Raw genomic sequence first — 18,410 nt, forward strand, 5'->3', positions numbered from 1 at the left:
AATAAAATTCTTCTTATGCGGGAAAATGTGTTTTGCATTCAAATTAATATTTACAAATTTGTTGCAAACAAATAAAAAATAATATATGAAGGATCATTAGAGTATTTCAAAGGGCGAGCTTTTAGAGCTAAATTTAATGCAGAATATTATGTCAGAATCAATTACCAGTGATCGTTTGTTTTGTAGAACTAAAAAATTAAATTAATTATATGCACATAGGATTAACTATTTAATCAGCCAAGTAGAAAACAAAAAATGTACCTGTAGGAAAACCAAAAGGGTGGAGTAAGAAAAACAGACTCCTAGCAGATGACAAGCAATGAAGTTCTTCCGGCTGCCTCTCTTATTTCTGAAAAGAAAAAAATACCACTTGGCTCCAGAAAGTCACATACTCGCATCTACGGGCTTACGAACTATAATCGCCAGTTTCCTCTTGGCCAAGTCAAGACGAGGCTTCCTGCTTGACTGCAACAACTGCAATACAGAGGGAAAAATAAGCGAGTTAAATGTTGCAAATGTTTATGTCTATATAATACACTAGATAACTAAGCTATGATATTTAATAATATATAAAATATATATAGTTTTCTTCGAGCAAATGAAAGCAACTAAATAAGATGTGACAATATCCCTTTTCAATGTCACTCACTGGCATTTTTCGATTTTGCAACAGCAACCTTTTGCAAACTGTCTAATATAATTTCGCCTTGGAATAACTCAACTAAGTCAACTAAGGGGAAACGAAGAAGTGGCTCATCAAGATGCAAGCAGAGTCAAGTTAGAAAAGCAAAATGTTTGCTTGCAGATCGGGGCCAGACTACTTTTAGAGTAGAGACCATACAAAATACAACAAAAAAAAGAGTCAGGAAAAACGGGCCAAAAGGGATAAGCCGGAAAGCAACACGGAACCCAAATTAATACAATAATTGAAGCCAATTTAGTGTAATTTTCTTCAATTTCATTGTTGTTGTGCTGTAGGTTTTTGCTGGCCGTCTATCCACCGAGTTTGCCAACTATTATCGCATTTGTTTGCCATTTGCCAAGAACCCTTCTCTACCGCTACCTTCTCTGCCCCTAATCCACCTGGAAGTTCACTTTGATTACTATACATTGTATACATAGTTTTTGTTCTCCTTTGCAAGCTGACCGACCGACGACCACACCCCGAGTAAAACGAGGTTTGATTAGTTTTGGGTCACAAGCTGGGTTGGCTAATTAAATTAAAAGCCCGACAAGTTGCGACTCTTTTTAGATCGGGTGAAAGTGTGGCTTACCTTTCACTCACCACTCAGCGCGCTCTTCTCGCATTAACAGATTATCAGTTTAACAGATTAGACATCTGCCCAGTCGTTAAAGAGCACAACTCCGCCCGAAGTTGCAGCTTAAAGATTTTGCCAAGTTGTTGACCGTGCCCGGGCCATGAAAATCAAACATCAAATTTATGGCCCGAGTTATGGGCCTGCGCGTCGTTAACAGTTCGGCGTTTTGTTTAAAACTATGAAAAAAAATCCATGCATCATGACTGGGAACTGGGGAGTATCTGACCATAAAATACAAATAAAAGTTGACCTACGAGATTTGGTTTCGCTGTAAAGCCCGCCCGACAATGATAGAGTTGTATTTTTACGCCTTTACTTATTTATGAACATTTTGGTGTAAGTAATCCATAGGAGTTGACTTTCATCGGGATTTGTGTGTGCATAAAAAAAATTGTCGTTTAATTAAAACACAGGCTACATAAACTTTGCCCAGCAGCATTTCTATGTTTGGTGGCATTACAAAAAAAAACCCTTGCCCCAAAAGAAAGCATGCGAAAAATTGCCGAAAAATGTGGAAATGCACAAAATCTCCGGATCATTTTATATATGTATATTTATTTTTTTTCGGCTTAACTTTTTGCCGCATGCTTGTTGTTTGTCGTTGCTGTTGTAAATTGTAATTTGAAAAACATCACCGCAAACTGTCAAAATGCTCTGACATTTACAAATTATTTTGCTGGCAGCGAACTGGTCCGCTGGCGGAGCACCACCACTGCACCACCCAACCACCACTGCACCACCGCACCACCGTAGTAGCTCCAACATTGCCGCAGCACTCTGCACCACATCAGCGATTTGACGCTTTGAAATGCGAAATGGAAGCGGTCGCCGTTAATTTGCGTCAACGGGCTAATAAAGTTTTGGCATTTGTGTGTTTATACCTCTTTTTCTCTCGTTTTTCACTACGCTCTATACTATACTTTTTTATTATTTTTTTTTTTAATTTTGATTTTGACATTTGGCAAACACGACAAAGTTGCTCTAGCTATATCTGTTTCAATCTGATAGGCCGTCTCTGCGCATTGTACACTAGAAACGACAACGTTGATTGATTCAATCATTCATGCTAACGGTTTTCTAGATTTTATGCTTGAGCATTAAACCATTTAATTGCAAATATTATCAGCTTCATTAAATAACAATAAATCAGCCAATATTGGCAAAGGCTTTGTGTATGCAAAATCAAAACAATCTGGTTTTATGCTAATTGTTTTTTGGTCTTAAAAATATAAATGCTTTCACTCTCCTAATTTATAGATGTTTTTTTAGGTAAAGTTATATTTTTTTTTCTCTGACTTAGTGACTAAGCCAAGCTGACATTTCAATAGCAACAACAAAGATTCAGAGAGCCGAACTTCCGTTCTGCTGGCTATTGGCTAAAACCCCACTCCTTTCCAGTCGCCGTTAATTGCATTTGATTGAGCACCTGAGCTGTGCCACAGAGTATCAATGAACTCGAGAGCTCGTTTCTTTTCTACTCTTTTATTTTTTTTTTTGTTCCTGTATTTTCCCAGCGCCGCGGGCTATGCAACCGAATAAGTGAGGATCCGCTCGGTGCAAGGTGCAAATTCCCAAGCCCAGATTGCCGCAGCATCGCAGAGGAATAGTAACCACTAGTACCTGCAACCTGTAACCAGTAACCATCCAGCTCACCTGCCACTTTCTTACCCTCCTCACCTGTGCTGTGCTGTGTTGTGTTGTGTGTGTGAGAGATACTGGGGAAAAATGGCTTTATGGTCTGTGCCCCGAGGCTGCGTGTCTAGGAGTGGCCGGTGCCTAATAGCTGAGGAATATCTGGTAGACGGGCGGGGTGAAGGGAAGGGGGGAGGGGGAACCCTAAACCAGACAGGGGAAAAATGAATTATGATTTGACGGTAGGCATTTAATGGATGGCCATGGATCTTTGACTTCGACTTTGACTACACAACGAAGCATTCTCGTAGCATTCTCGTTTGGCGCCAACACATATTGACAGCTGCCGGTGGTTAGGGTATCTTCCTTATTTTTCTTTTTTTTTTTTTTTTTTAATTTCGATATGTATGTGTGTGAGTGTGTGAAGTTATTTCGGCGGACAGGTGAATGCTATTCAGTTAGAATGCCAAGCGGATCGTATCTGCCGGCCTTTGTCTTCTAATTGAATTGAAATTTCCCTGCGCTGTTTAAAAGGTGCCATTGAAAAGCATTCCAAATTGGAGCATGACAAGTTTCGGCCGATTGATGGATTGCCGTTGCTTTGCGGTTGAACTCCAAAACTCTGACGGTTGATGGATAGTGAAAGGATAGTTAGGGATCGCTGGGAAAGGGCATCTTTGGCCTAAATGGGACCCTCATATCTCGTGGTTTTATCTTTCCAAGCTTGGCCGCTGTGAAAGGGTGTTCCTTTCCAAATCTTTAAAGGTTTTGAAGTACTACGAGATTTGAAGCTGAGATGTATGAAATTATTTAGAAAGCTGGTAACTATCGTTCTAGTTTTGATAAACAAAACACTTTAATTTCCTTTAAATTGCTTTCAAACTAAGGTAAGGAGTATATTCTTGTGCCCTTTTCATTTCAAAATCCACATTATTGCTTCAAAATGTGTATTCTACTTCAAATTCCCTACCCAGCAGTATCTTTAACTACTTAAGATACCATCTCCCACTCCGCACCGCATCTTAAACTGTATCTCGACTGCTCGCCGCAGCCCAATTAGCCCCGTTTGCCGTCGAGGGGCATCCTTAAGACGTGCCAGCCTCCTTGGGCCAAAACTGAGGCTTGTGGCACTTTGTCCAGGCAACCCACACAATTGACAAACTGTGTGTTGGGCGTTGTGAAGCCGAGTTGGGCCAACTAAAGGCGGTTAAAGGCGGCCAACTGGGGGCAACCGCAGCGGAAACTATACGGCTGAAACAACCGCCCACCGGCAAAACAACTTTGGCCAAGAGAAAACAATGGCAATGCATAAATTTCAAGAACAACAACCCAAACACGGCAATTTTTGTTTCCTTTTTTTTGTAGGCCGCAGAAGAAGATGCGGTGCAGAGCGAAAAACTCATTAGGCCCAGCGCCTACGAAACATGAATGCAATAATATCCAACAAAATTACGAGGCTAATAACATTAATTCATACGAAAAAAAAAAGGGGGAAGGGTAGGGAGAGAGAGGTAACCTTTATGCAGTTTTGTATCTATGAGATATACGCACTGCGTAAAAGTTCATTATAATAAAGAATGCGGCACTCCGAAAAGGAGTTTGCCAACCCATTACAAGCGCGCTTATCATAAATTATGACCCAGAAATATGCGTAGAGCCAATGTCATAAACATAAACTAGGCGAATTAATTGAGACAGAGCGAGATGGCCGCAGGCAGATACCAATAGAGCGGCTCATAAAGCCCGGAAATTATGCGTTTTTAAGTCATGACCCATCCCCACAGTGCCACACATTCATACATACGATTGCACCTGCCTCCGCAGAGGGAGACTTCATCCAAACCGGACCACATACAACTTCATGACGAGTATATGTAGACCATCGGAGCATTAGAGCGGCATTTGGCCAAAGTGCCAAATACTACCTGAGACACTTACAGCTGAGGGGAAGATGATAGCATTCTTTATGGAGATTATCTTACGGAATTGCATTTATGATACTATGAAATAGATGCCAGCAGGGAAAAGGTGACCAGGTTGCCTTTAAAAGTCATATATCAAGTAAGAGAAAAAAGTTAAGCTGACTTTGAACAATAATAACTCAAATTCATTTTTATAATACCCTAATCCATTGAGGGCATTTAAAATATATCCTTGCTATATATATAAGTATATCATCCTGCTTGACTGGCACTATTTGACTGACCTCTGGTACGCATTAATCGCAAAATAGAGATCGAGTGAATGGCCTAGGCCTAATTGAGTTTTGAGCGTCGTTACACTTCATCGCAATGGGAGTAAATTAAACTGTCATTAGTTTACCCTTTGGCACTTTTGTCACTTTTTTTTTTCTTTTTTTCTTAGCGGCTTTCGGCCTGGTCAGAACATGTGAAGTGGCGCGTTTTCCTCTGTTATGTGTGTACTTTTGTGCTGTATTTTTTTCTTACGGAATTTTTTGTATTCTTCACCGTCTTCTCTCTCGGCTGCAAAGCCGTAATAATTTTGTAGGTTTTACGAGTGCCGCCAAGACAATTAGGCATTTGTTATGTTGTGTGCTGTTGGCCAAGTGTGGGCATTTTGCTTAGCGGCTTTTCAGGCTTTGATGTGAGCAAGTGAAAAAAAAGAACGGGGTAAAAAAAAATAAAAAGGGAGATGAGGAAAAAAAAGAGACGAACGCGCGCGCCCGCAACGAATCTAACGCCTTTTCAAACTCGACGTTCTTAGCCAGCTTTGTTGCTTTGGCTTTAGCTTTTTGGGAGCTACACGGCTCTTAACTTCTGCCGCGTTGTTACTGTACCAACAATATCGAAGATTTATTTTTCCATTATGGCCAGCCGGCAAACGTTGTGGGTGTCGGATGCCCCGCCACAAGCCATTGGGGCATGACGAGCCAAAAAAATCGAACAAAAAAAACTAAAACAACAAAAAACGTTAACGCAAACGAAAACGAAAAAAGACCAAGTCAAACAAAAAGTTTTTGGAGGATTTTAGGCGGTTCAAACCGCGCGCGATGATCCGACTTTTCGGCGGTTTTAGCCGCTGCTGTAAAGCTAAATAAAATAGTTATCAGCTCTGACTTAAGCGGTTTTAACAGCGCTTTTAAAATCGCTAGCCAGCTAGTTGAGACTTAATAAAAAAAGAGAAATAAAACGAGTGGGTTGATAAGTCAATTACAGAATTAACCTTGAACGACGCGACTTTTTCCGCGTCTAATGATACCCAAGCTTAAAGGTATGTATATTAAGAGTTTTTTAAGTGGGATTTTCAGATCGGTTTTATGGGTGGTTATACCTACATTTGTCTGTGATTTAATAGGAAATATACCACCTAGGTATATCAACTTATAGATCGATTTTATGGGTGGTTATACCTACATTTGTATGTGATTTAATAGGAAATATACCTCTAGAAAATTCTGGAATCATGAACTAGGCGTTATTCATACACTACACTGATGACCAAATCCAAAATGCAATAAAAGATCACATTAATTAAAATACATGATATTCAAATTAACCGAAACACTTTTCATATATATTTTATATTTAAGTCATCTAATTAACGACACGCCATAAAAATATGCCAAATGGAAAATGTTTATGATAGAAAGTTGTGGAACAAATTTTCCAACAGTTCAATCCGGAAAGGAGGTGGGATCAGCGGCTATAAAAACCCACAAAAAGCTATTCAGATATACACATTCTCTGTAGTTTATACCCTTGGCTTTTGTTCCTAATGATTCACTTGCCGCCGTGCGATCGCTATTGTTGTTGCTGTTAATGACTTGACAGTAAAGTAGCCTACACAATTTATAGCAAAAAGGAAAAAAAAAAAACTAAATGAAATGAAATGAAATAGAAACAGAAACAAAACTTGTCCGCCTACAATTTCTGAATGTGAGTTTCCTTTCAGTTTGAGTGGGGCTGCTTGTTTCGTTTTTTTTTAGTTTTTTTTTGGTTCTCCTCTTCTGATTTTAATTGAAACATTTCTGACCATATTTTCTTAATGATCTGACATGACATGGCGTCTGTTTTGTGTATGTCCCGGTTGCCTCACATCGCGCATTATAAATTCAAAGCGATTTCCACTAATTTAAGCACAACCAACTAGCCAAATCAGATATACCCAATAATAATAATATACTATAGTAGAAGCATGAGATGCCAGCATATTTGGCTAAATAAAAGCGTTGACTGTGTGACATTTGAATTGCCGGGTATCGTTTGTATGTGACATATGTATATGCCCCCCCATATCATTATTATAATTTGTTCATTATGTACCGATCTTTATAGCTGCAGTTTGCCATGGCAAACGCCAACGCCTTTGGGCCACAAAAAGCTGCAAATGTTGGCCACATTCGCCATTGTTGCTGTTGGCCGGGCACTTGTCGTTAAAAAATGTGTTGAAAATGCTTTTTTATGACACGAAATGAGCCGCAACCATCAAATTGAGCCAAAACCCAAAGCAGCACACAATAATGATCGCATTATATGCCTTCTGGGGCTCTTCCTAACGTCTGCATTCGATGTTTTACCACCTGGCCGAAGTATATACACTTCTTTAAGCTCAATCAACTATTTCGACTAGTTTCATTAGGCTATAATTATAAAGTCAGGTATAGTTAGGAACTCGTAACATTTATAATCCCTAATAAAAAGTACTTTAAAATTACTCATTTTTATGTGTTTAAATTAGACAATGGGGTTTCCAATCTACATTTGCATCCGTTATATCTATTAACATAAATTTGTATATACAGAAATGTTGAAACTTTTTGCACATTTTGCACTCATTCAAATAAATTTCTTGCCAATTCACAAATGGTGAGACAACTCCTTGTGACTTCTGGCTACCATTTATTTTCGATTCTGTGATCAACTTATAATACCTCGCTAATTGAGTTGATTTATGCAGCTGCCGCTGTAGCTTTAACCCATTCGTTTTGATTCATTTGAATTTATTTAGTTTTCATAATTTCTGTGTGCTACGCTTAGATTTCTTGTATTTTTGTATTATTTGTTTTGTGTATTGTACCTTTTGTTTTTGCTGTTGGTCTTTGTTGATTTTCGCTATCAATTTCAATTTCGAATTTATATATGTATATATAGTATTTCTTGTCGCTAATTTTGCCTGGTCGGGTTGTCGCCTTGTCGCGTTGTCTCGTTGCTGTGTCCACACTTGCTATTATTTATTTATGTATGCGGAGGAACAGATTGCGCGCCATGATTTATGCCTGGCACATTTTATGGCTATTTTGTTGGTAATTTATTAACAAGCTTGTTAACAACAGTCTGCTCAGCGCATCGGCTTTTGGCCCGTCCCAATTCAAGCCCAAAAACTCCCAGCCGTTACTGGCCAGTATGCAGATGGCCAGCTCAGCGAGCATTAAAACACGCTACAAGCCTGAGCTTTTGGCCTGGCCAAAAAAAAAGAAAATTAAAACGAGACGAAAGACGAAAAGGTTAAAGGCCAAAATACGGCAGCTAGACGCAACATACCAGACAGCAGGTGGCTTTAACGACCGCAATCATGCCGATGTGTCCATGATGTTGATAATGATGATGGCCACACTTGGCGAAAAGTTACACTGTTGCATAAACAAGATCGAAAGAAATCGAGAAAAATATATATCACCATCCTAAAAAATCTGTTTAATATATAAGAGATTTTGGAATAAAAATCTTATCAAGAAATATGTAATTAGTCTTTAGAAACTATTGAGAAATCTTAATCTCTTTCGGACAAATGTCTACAACTCAAAGATCTTTATTCAAATTCGAATTTTATTATTCAAAATGAAACATAATATTTATATAATCTCTAATAACTACATTTGTTTTTAACATCTCTAATACTCGATTAAATAATATATTTATTGGTATAAAAACTTTTAAAAATTCCTTTGCAGCCATTCTATTTTTTTTTCGCCTTCAGTGCACGATGACGCTGGTTTTGCTAGCTGAAACTAGCCAAAGTCATGTCCATATTTATAGAAAGTTTGGCTCATACACGCTGCCAGCCAGATCCAACGGAAAACTTTGACATGCAGTTGGCTCAATGCTCGATGGCTCCCTCGAAATCCCAACCCACCTGCTCATCCCATCCCCTTTGAAAAACATGATTTGTTTGCCGAAGCGCGTGCAGTAGCCCAAGTGGTCAAGTGGCCGCTCGGTCTCCGTTAGCTGTTGCTCAAATATTCTAAATATTTGCTAAATAATAGAGAAGACAGCGGAGCACTGGCACTGGCACTGGTACTGGTACTGGCACCGAAATGGAGGGAATGGGGACTTGTCTTTGGTGTGTAGGCAGTGAGGCGTAGACAAACATTGGCGAAACCAGCGGACAAACCAAGTCCAAAGCTAATGGCAGTGGCTTTGCTTTTGACGTTTGAATAGCCACGGCTATTTGCGTAGCAAAGTGTACGAAGACCCAACTGACGGACAGTCTATATACTCGGATACTCGACTATAACCCATGGATATCGCTGCCCGTATGTGCAATTGATGGGCATTGATGGGTTCCCTACCCCCAACCTTTTGTGAGCGGCCCCAGCTGCGACTTCAATGGGAAAATAATAATGACATGGTGGCGAATACGTAATGTAGTGCTATCTCGGGGAAAACATATTATAAGACTTTTAGATCCTTAAACTAAAAGATTCTAGTACTCAAAACTTTTATGCATTACTTCAGAACTCATTTAAGAATATTTTCTTCAAGTTTCAGACAGATTTATGCATATTAGTTGCTAACACTTATTCCTTGGACACTTTCAATTGATTTTTCAAGCCAGTTTTTGTTTTTTTTTTGTAGTTTTATTTAAGCCAAGTCAGCGGCAGCGCCAAGTTGTCAACTTAATTTACAGCTAACATGTGAGCTACAAGTTCGCGGCGATTGAGCAAGCGATAAAAAGTATTAATTTCATAGACCCCATGCAATTAACATAAACTGGACAGAGAAACAGATCGCAGCCATATAGAAAAAGGCTTATAAATATGCAAAACAGTTTCGATTACAGCAACTCCTTCGCTGGCATTGCAGATACAAATCTGCAGCTATCTTTGCATCTAAGTAACGCGAATAGTTCCACTTTAAACTTGATCGATCGCAAGAGGGTTTTATGGTTTTATCGTTTTATGGGCCACGGCACGAGCGACAAACATTTTGCATTTGTCACCACCCCCCTTCCACAAACCAAATGAAATGGAAATAAAAAGAAGTAGACTTTTATTTGCATAATCGGTAATGAGTTTTCATTTTGTGAAATGCCAAGGAGCCCATAAAAACCAAAAGCCTGTTGAATGCAGCCAGAACTAGTCTGATTATGACGGCGCGGAATTAAATATTATTGTTTATGGCCCTGATTTGCCATGGTAAAGATTACGCCTTATTCAATCTATATTTTTGTGTATTTATGTTGGGCTTTAAAAAACCAAAAACGAGTTATTTTTAAATAGGTAAAGTCGTAAACACTTAGGAAATGGGTTTTTTATGTATAGCATTTGGTATAAACTAAAATTATACTTTGATCCACATTTGGAAGTCTTTAAAGCAATACTGCATAGAAACAAAAAAAGAGGCAAAATCTGAAAGCCCAATAAAATGAAAGAAAGGAGCAGAAGCACAAGCAATCTGTGAATAATTTGGACAAATCGTGCAAGTGCAATAAAAGCAAAATTAAACGTTTTGTGGCACCAAAACCGAGTTGCATCTCAATTTGCTTGTACCTGCAACCTGCGACTGCAAAAAGAAAACTGAAAACTGGAATTGGAGGTGCCGCCGATGCGAGTGCAAAAGATTCCAGCTGCCCTTGATGAGCTGCTGCAGACATGGCCCGAGGAAAGGTTAAGAACGGGAAGCTGACTGAAACATAAACCAAAAAAAATCCAAAAAAAACAATACACAACCAAAACAAGAAAGGCTGCAAAAGAACACAACTTTCTACCTTTAACAGTTTTGGCCAGAGCCCTGAGGAATTTTCAACTGGTTTTCGGTTGGAACCTTTTCATTTCACAAATGAAATGCAAATGTTGTTCGTTGGGGGGGGCTTATCGGTAATCTATTGACTGAAAATTTGCAACAGATAAGGCGGGGCACTATTAAGCCATAAAACGCATGCAAATGAAGGCGTTGAAATGCGCATAAGGCCACAAAAGGAGTGTATTCGGGGCTGGTCAGTTCACTTAGCCGAAACTTAAAGGGCGCAAAAACTAACGCGTTTCGGAAAAGATAAAGCCGGGCCCAAAGAACAGTGGCGGGTATGGTATGGTGTTGGTAGGTGGGGTAGGGGGGGGTTTATCGCTGGTCAGTGGAAGCAGCAGCTGTCTGCCACTGGCGGGGGTAAATTCAACTTTAACTTCAACGAGGCCAACGGCTGACTGGCAATTAATTATGCCCAAAGTCGCTCATTCGCACTCTCACTCACTCGATCTGCCCTCTCGCTCTGCGGCACTCGCCCTCACCCCTCTCCTTCTTGTAGCGGGCATATGTTTATTTACTTAATTTACTTAATGACACATATCTAGAGAGGCGCACGAGTCACAAAGGGGCACTGAGAAAATATGTTACCATTATTGGGCATTAATAAGGTCAACAATCTGGTCTAAAAGAATAATGTTTGCATGTTTCCAAACAGTCAATTCTTATCCCTATGGCACTAAAATACAAATTTAACATTTTAGATGAATATAAAAATATTATCAAAGTTCAAATTCGAGTAGTTCAAAATATTACATTCTTTAAATAAATAAACAAACGCCTTTGAGTGGAGTTCTAAATCATCAAACCTATTTTTTGTATAAGTAACATGTTTGTATATTAGTTATTATTTCTCACTGTGCATGCGCACACAATTCTATTCTGGTGAGGTCATCCAGGCAAAGAGGAGCAGCCCATGTTTGTCTAATAAATAACATTATTAATTACCAGTGCAATTAAGCATAAGTACGAGTGGGGCAGGCACCCTCGCCAACATAGATAGAACTTCAAACCAACGAAACGGACAGAGGAAAAAAAAAACAAAAAATAACAGACCGACGACTGCACTTGATGACCCAAATTTGAGCTCATTGAGTGATATATTAATGCATTAATCTTAGTTTATGTTTATTAGTTTGTTTATCAAATTTTATGCGAGCTGGAGAAAAAATGCCGAAACTTTAGCTAAAAAACTGAGAACTGAAAACTGATCTCGCCAAGAAATGCATCAGAGATCAGATCTGTGATCTCTCAGCTGAAAATTTATGATCAACATAATACGATTTTATGTTGCTTTAATGGCCTCCGTCGATATTTATGATCGAGGGGCAAAAGTTTTTTAAATGGCAAAAGCAAAACGTTTTTTAGAAACTTTCAGCTTAGGGATATTTTTATGATTATGCCTATAAAATGGGCAGACTCCTCTGGTCATTAAACATTTCTTTCTTTTTATTTCGTTAGTTGCTTAAATATGGCAAGTGTCACGAGCAGGAGCAAATCAGGAGTGTACTAACTAGAAAATGCACAAAATTACAGAGCGGGAGATGGCAAAGTCTAAAGAAACTCAGCAGGAAGGGAGCCATCTAGTCAGTCTAGCCGTGTCACAACGTTTAATCTTTATTAATTACAGTGAAATAATAAGTAGATCCCTACGACGAGCACCCTTCCGCATCCCCACCACTTTTCTCTGTGTGTTTCTCGGCGTGTCTATTTCTCTATTTCCCTCCTTTCTCTCCTTTCTCTGACAATGTCAGACGCACCACCGACTGATTAATGCCGGGGCTAAAAGAGCCAAACAAGCAAACATGCCACAAGCAGGCGAACGGGCAACTTTCGGTCTGGTTTAGGAATTCTAGCTATGCACTGGGAAAAATACTATTAAATTAAGTGACCAAGTAAGTGTTAAACACTATAGAAAGTCAGGGATAAAAAATATATACATATATAATTTTGTGAAAGATATATAAATTTCATGTTTATTTTTAAAGAGTTTAAAATGGTATGTTTCCTAGTTGAAAGTATTTAGTTTTAACTTTATTTAACTTAATTTGAATCTAAAAATTCTTCAAAAATTTTAAAATAAGTTATTTTTAAATATTTCGACTGTAGTTTCCCATGTTCAGTTGGTGTTCTGGTGGGACAACATCCATCAAGTTGGCATTTCTCCGCATGGAGAACAACTCCCCAATTTGTTTGGTGCCAAACGCGCCCAGCGGGTGGCAAAAAGAAGCAAAAGGCCAAAGGGGAGTGGGTTTAAAAAAGCAAAATTAGATAGCAGCGTGTGCAGCGCTACCATTTGATCCTTTTTTGAGGTCAGAAGCGAAGGCGTTGGCAGAAACCGCGCCTCGCCTGATTACGCATCTCTAATCAGAGGTGGTGACCCCGACAGAAAATGAAACGAGTAAACGAAATTCCTGCAAAGGAAACATTTGAACATCTGCCTGCTTTAAGCAGTGAGTGAAAACTTGCGGCTTGTCAATCAACCGAAAGCTGTTCAAATATTTAAACAAAACTCAGCCTCCTCCTCTCAATGCATATTTGCACTTCAACTTAGCTCAAACTGCGCATGCAAATGCAAATGCAACAAATTCAAATAAATTCCGCGGGGGGAAGCAGGACAATTAAATATGCGCATAACTGTTGATAATCATCGAATTCAATATGCTGACAATTTTCTCACGCATTCGCCAAGACTCGCAAGATACGCACTCGGGATAGATATTCAAATGAGTCGCATCCCAGATACAGACAAGGATCCCAGGATGAGGGTTCATCATCCTCATCATCATCATCATCACGTTGATGTTAATGATGAATCTTGATGATGATGATGCTGACATCAGCTCGAGCGGCTGAAGTCAATGAGGAAACGAAGGCCAAAAAACGATTTGTTCTGCTCGAACCCTTCTCCTTTGCTCGTCATAAAAAAAAAGGATTTGTAATTTGAATGTTAAATAGCAGCGGCCGCAACTCTCATTCCCTCCCTATTTCTCCAAATTGTATTTACTGCTGAATTAATTCTTACTACTTTCTTGAATAATGAAAAAAAAAACGAAAGGACTTGCCCTGTTTGCTTAGGGTTTCCTTTCATTTCCATACAATTCGATTTGCGCCGCGCCGCCTTTCAAGTCTCCGAGAAAAATCTATAAAAAAAGAAATCTATTAAGAAAACCGATTTTATTTTTTTTTGTTCGTATTCCTCTGATTTCTTCTTCGAAAGTTTCGCTGGCTGCCTAATGGCAATTGACAGGCGCAGTCATATGTAAATCTTAGGGCGTGGCGGTATCGACATTCAACCAGCTGCCGTTGGTCTCCGATTTCAGAATCAGTCGGATGGCCAAGGGAGAGATTAAGTAGGGCGCAGGCAGAACATGTTTTTCACGGTTTTTTAACGGTTTTTGGTAATGGAAAAAGGGGAAAAATCGTTATGACAAATCTGGGTAAAAAAGGTAAATAATTAACCCAAAATAAATTACGAAAATAATGTCAGAAGAAAAGTAACTATCTTATTCAAATTACATTCAAATTATTCGTGAGAAAATTTACTTTTAAAATTTATTCTTATTTTTTATTCTTACTTTTAAACTTAAAGCAAACCTTTCATTATCACAAAGTTATAAGTATAACAAATAAACCTGTCAATGCAACTGCATTTCAAATGTACCCAATCAAGTTGTAATCCTTTAGCAGGATTTATGGCAACTTTTCTATTTGCTTTCCTTGAATTGAATGGACAGCAGGACGGCCCCTCCTTGAAACGTTGATTGCATTTTGAAAGGGAGTTAAACTGCTGAATTGCAGCAATAATATTGCAACCGACATCGATATGTGCCATTTGATTTGCATAATTCAGCACACACAAAACCGAAAGGAAGACCCAACCCTAATGCGAATGCGAAAAAAAAATGAACTAGCAAAATATGGACAGGACATGGGGATTGTGAAAGTCAGAAAGGAAAAGGGAATGATATATACAGATATATTGCCGCTTAAGCTGCAAAACAGCCGCGCCCCTTTCTACTTGCTGTCTGTCTGTTTGTGTTTTTGCAAATTCATCGATAATTGGCAATTTGAAATGGCAACAAAACAGAAGACAGGGGTTGCTTTCGACTTTCGACACATGAGAGTGTACGGAGCCCAACCCATATATTGACTTTGCCACTCTTGAACAGAACCCCTGATTCAGGACCCTAAAAATATAAAAACCCAAAGAACACAGGCCTCGTGTCAAGGGCGCATTGCAAAAAAAAAAAAGAATTGCCAAAAAGTGAAATAACAATAACAGGGAAACAAGACTTCGCACAATAGATAATGACTTAATGACACTTTAATTGTAAACAAGTTAATTCGGGCCATTGATGGCCAGTCACAACCAATTATCGCATCGATACGAGCCAAAAACGGTGGCAGCAATTAGTGTCAGTTATTAAAATTGGCAAAACAAAAGCTGAATTATAATTATATCGTCGCAATGGAAACCAGATTGGGGGCTCATAAATTCAATACGAACTCCTCATCAAATGAGATGTGAAATTAATGGGCCGCGTCTGTCTCTCAAATGTTTTCGATTTGTTTAAACAATTTCCAAGTTGCTGGGAGTTGGGAGCTGGGAGCTCGATAAAAAAATATTTGTTTGCCTGATGGATGTCTGCATTCATATCAGATGTACATACATATGTACATACATATATCTCAATGCAGAGTAGAAATTAAGTTTTCCCCCTTTACAAAAAGCATTCACAAATTCCTAACAAATATCTTCTTTTGCCCTTCTTCTATTTACAGAGGGAAAATCACAACGACTTCTGGGGACCCCCGAAAAAGGTAAGAAATCAGCCAACGGAGAGAAACTTGGCCAAAAAAGGCCAAGACAAGCCAGGCCAGGTTAAGGCAGGCGAGGCAGGCAGGCAGAAACTTACGAAACAAAACAAAACAAACATATTGCAACTTTTACTTTGGATCTGAGGGCTGAACGTCTTTGGGGCCCAAAGCGAGGTCGGTTCGCTTTCAAGTTTCGTTTTTTGACAGCTGCTGTCAAATGCTGAAAGGCAGCCCAAGCAGCTCCCATTCGAGCAGAAATCTAAAACAAGTCACACACGAAAAGAGTCGCAGTCGCAGTCGCAATCGCAGTTTGGAGTAGGAGTCTCCAAGTCTCCAAGTCTCGAAGTCGAAGCCATGGAATCAGAACCAGGCTGCAGTCTCGGTCTTTGGGTCTCTTGGATCCGAGCCTATCGCCAAAACATCTCTATACCCACACACACACATATGGGCATGAACAGCGGGGCTTAATCTAATAGTTTTCAGCTTTTGGACTTGGATTATATTAAAAGAAACTTATTATAAAACATTACACGCTATATAAAATCAAGCTGTGAAACCCATAAAAACACAAGTCAGTAGCTTAAATAAATACAACCACTTTAATTTATGACACTCCTCACAAATGTTATGTAAAATTATATTATTATAGCAGTATTACTAAACCAGTGGGTAATTAAGCCGGCAATTTTAGACATGTTTCATTAAACAATTTTACGGCACTACATCCTACTATTAACTTAACCCCCGCTGTACATGAGTACATGAGCACACCTTATGGCCCTGCTATGTTTCTTAGCCGTACTCTAGGCAAGTTCTCAAACCAACAACAAAGAGAGAGGCAGGGAACAACAGCGAAAAAGAAAAAACAATGAAAACATTTTTATAGTTTTCATGCACGAAGTCCACGAAATGAAAAATTCTACAATTTAAACTGACATTTAAATTGATAGTTCAAGAGATGCACACGACAGATACGAAACAGGGAGAGCAGCCAAAGCAGCCAAAGCAGCAAAAGCAACTCGCACATACATACCCTCGGATACAAACGAGTCCATCCATAAGTATCTGCATCCACGTCTATGTGTACTCACTGTACACACTCGTACATGATGGGAATGCATATGCCTCTGATGCATCGTTTTTATTTTTCCGGCCTGAGCTGCTGATGATGTGGAGCTGTAGAGCTGTGGAACGAGCCGCCAACTGATGCTGATAACAAAAAGCACACACCGTAGAAAAACAATTGCCAGGCCTACGAGCAGAAGTCTGAAAATATTTTTATTATGTGCAACCGCATACGAAGTGTTGGGCTGTGGTTGCAATTGCCCTTGCTGCAGATGATGGGAAAACTTTTCGAGCAGGGTCAACAGAAAGCATGCAGTTCAATGCATTAAACCACAATAAATAGGTTTGTTAGAAATAAAACTAGGAAATCTGCAGTATGAAGTGAAACTGGCTCTCCAATAACATTCAATTACTGGGGTAATACAAAATTTCAACAATTATGGGTTCACTACAATTAATGATCCTAAACTGCAACATACAACATAAAACTATTTGAGCACACATTTACTATAGTTTTAGCAACTGAAAACACAGGAACAACAATTACTGCACACAAATCTTCTAGCTAAAGCTAACAACACTTTCAACAACATTACACCAATAATGTTTTTACGACCCCACAAATATACTACCAAAAGTTTACAGCACTTTCAACAACACTGCAACACTAATGTTTCTACGACCTCAACACGTACTAACGACACATAATACAAACAAGAAAAGTGTACTAAACTAAAAACAAGAAAACCTACACCATGAACAACCTTCGGCAACAATCACCGCCAGAATCCTCCAGCGACATCGTCAAGTGTCATGTGCGTGTTCGCTATCACCCAAGTGCCGCAGATGGAGATACAAAGATGCAGAGATAGGCAGACACTCAGATACTCAACGGCCCAAAGACGGGGAAATAACCATATGCGCATATATATATTTATATCTATATATATGTATATATGTATACTATATAATGTATGCCATACGAGTGGAGCATAGATTGGGCTACGGCGCTAATCTTATAATTAGCATTCCTGGCAGATAACAACAACAAGAACAGAGTCAGTGACAGGCAGGCGACTGCTGACTGCTGACTGCCGACTTGGACTGCAAATAACAAATAACAAACAAGTTGCAATTACAGAGCGGCAGTGGCAGTGGCAGCGGTAGTGGCAGCAACAGCACTCGACTGTTAATCGGGTTGCATGATAACTGCACATTAATTAAAAAAATAAAGAAAGAGGCGAGTGAGTGAACGTGGGGGAAATTACAGATCCCAGCTAATACATTTATGAAACGAAACGAAACCGAAAGAGTGCTAATTGAATTATTGCAACAAAGAGTTCGCTTCGTTTCTTTGCCATTTCTGGTTGCACATTTAATTGCGCCAACTCGCCACGCCCCCCTTCCCCTCCCCTGAACTCCCCTTCCATCCAACGATCACTTTCGGCCCCCTCCACAGAAAAAAAAGAAAAGAAAAAACCTTTCGAGCATATTGCTTACCGTTCCAGGAAGACCCACAAATGCGCAGACAAAGCCAGACTCCGTTCTAACGGTAAGCAGCTATATAACTAAACCCAAAATAAACCCGAAAAAT

General features: G+C 39.3%; 1 long non-coding RNA gene across 1 annotated transcript in view; it reads right to left on the minus strand.

The window, feature by feature from the left end:
- Nucleotides 1–261: 261 nt before the first annotated feature.
- Nucleotides 262–18,410, minus strand: part of LOC122617046 — a 36,496-nt gene continuing 18,347 nt past the window's right edge. The window contains exons 3-4 of the long non-coding RNA XR_006325930.1: nucleotides 411–474; nucleotides 262–349 (exon numbers count right to left, since the gene is read on the minus strand). This is a non-coding gene — a long non-coding RNA (uncharacterized LOC122617046). The remainder of the gene's footprint in view (nucleotides 350–410; nucleotides 475–18,410) is intronic.

Source organism: Drosophila teissieri, chromosome 3L (assembly GCF_016746235.2).
Source record: "Drosophila teissieri strain GT53w chromosome 3L, Prin_Dtei_1.1, whole genome shotgun sequence".
Taxonomy (NCBI): Eukaryota; Metazoa; Arthropoda; class Insecta; order Diptera; family Drosophilidae; genus Drosophila; species Drosophila teissieri.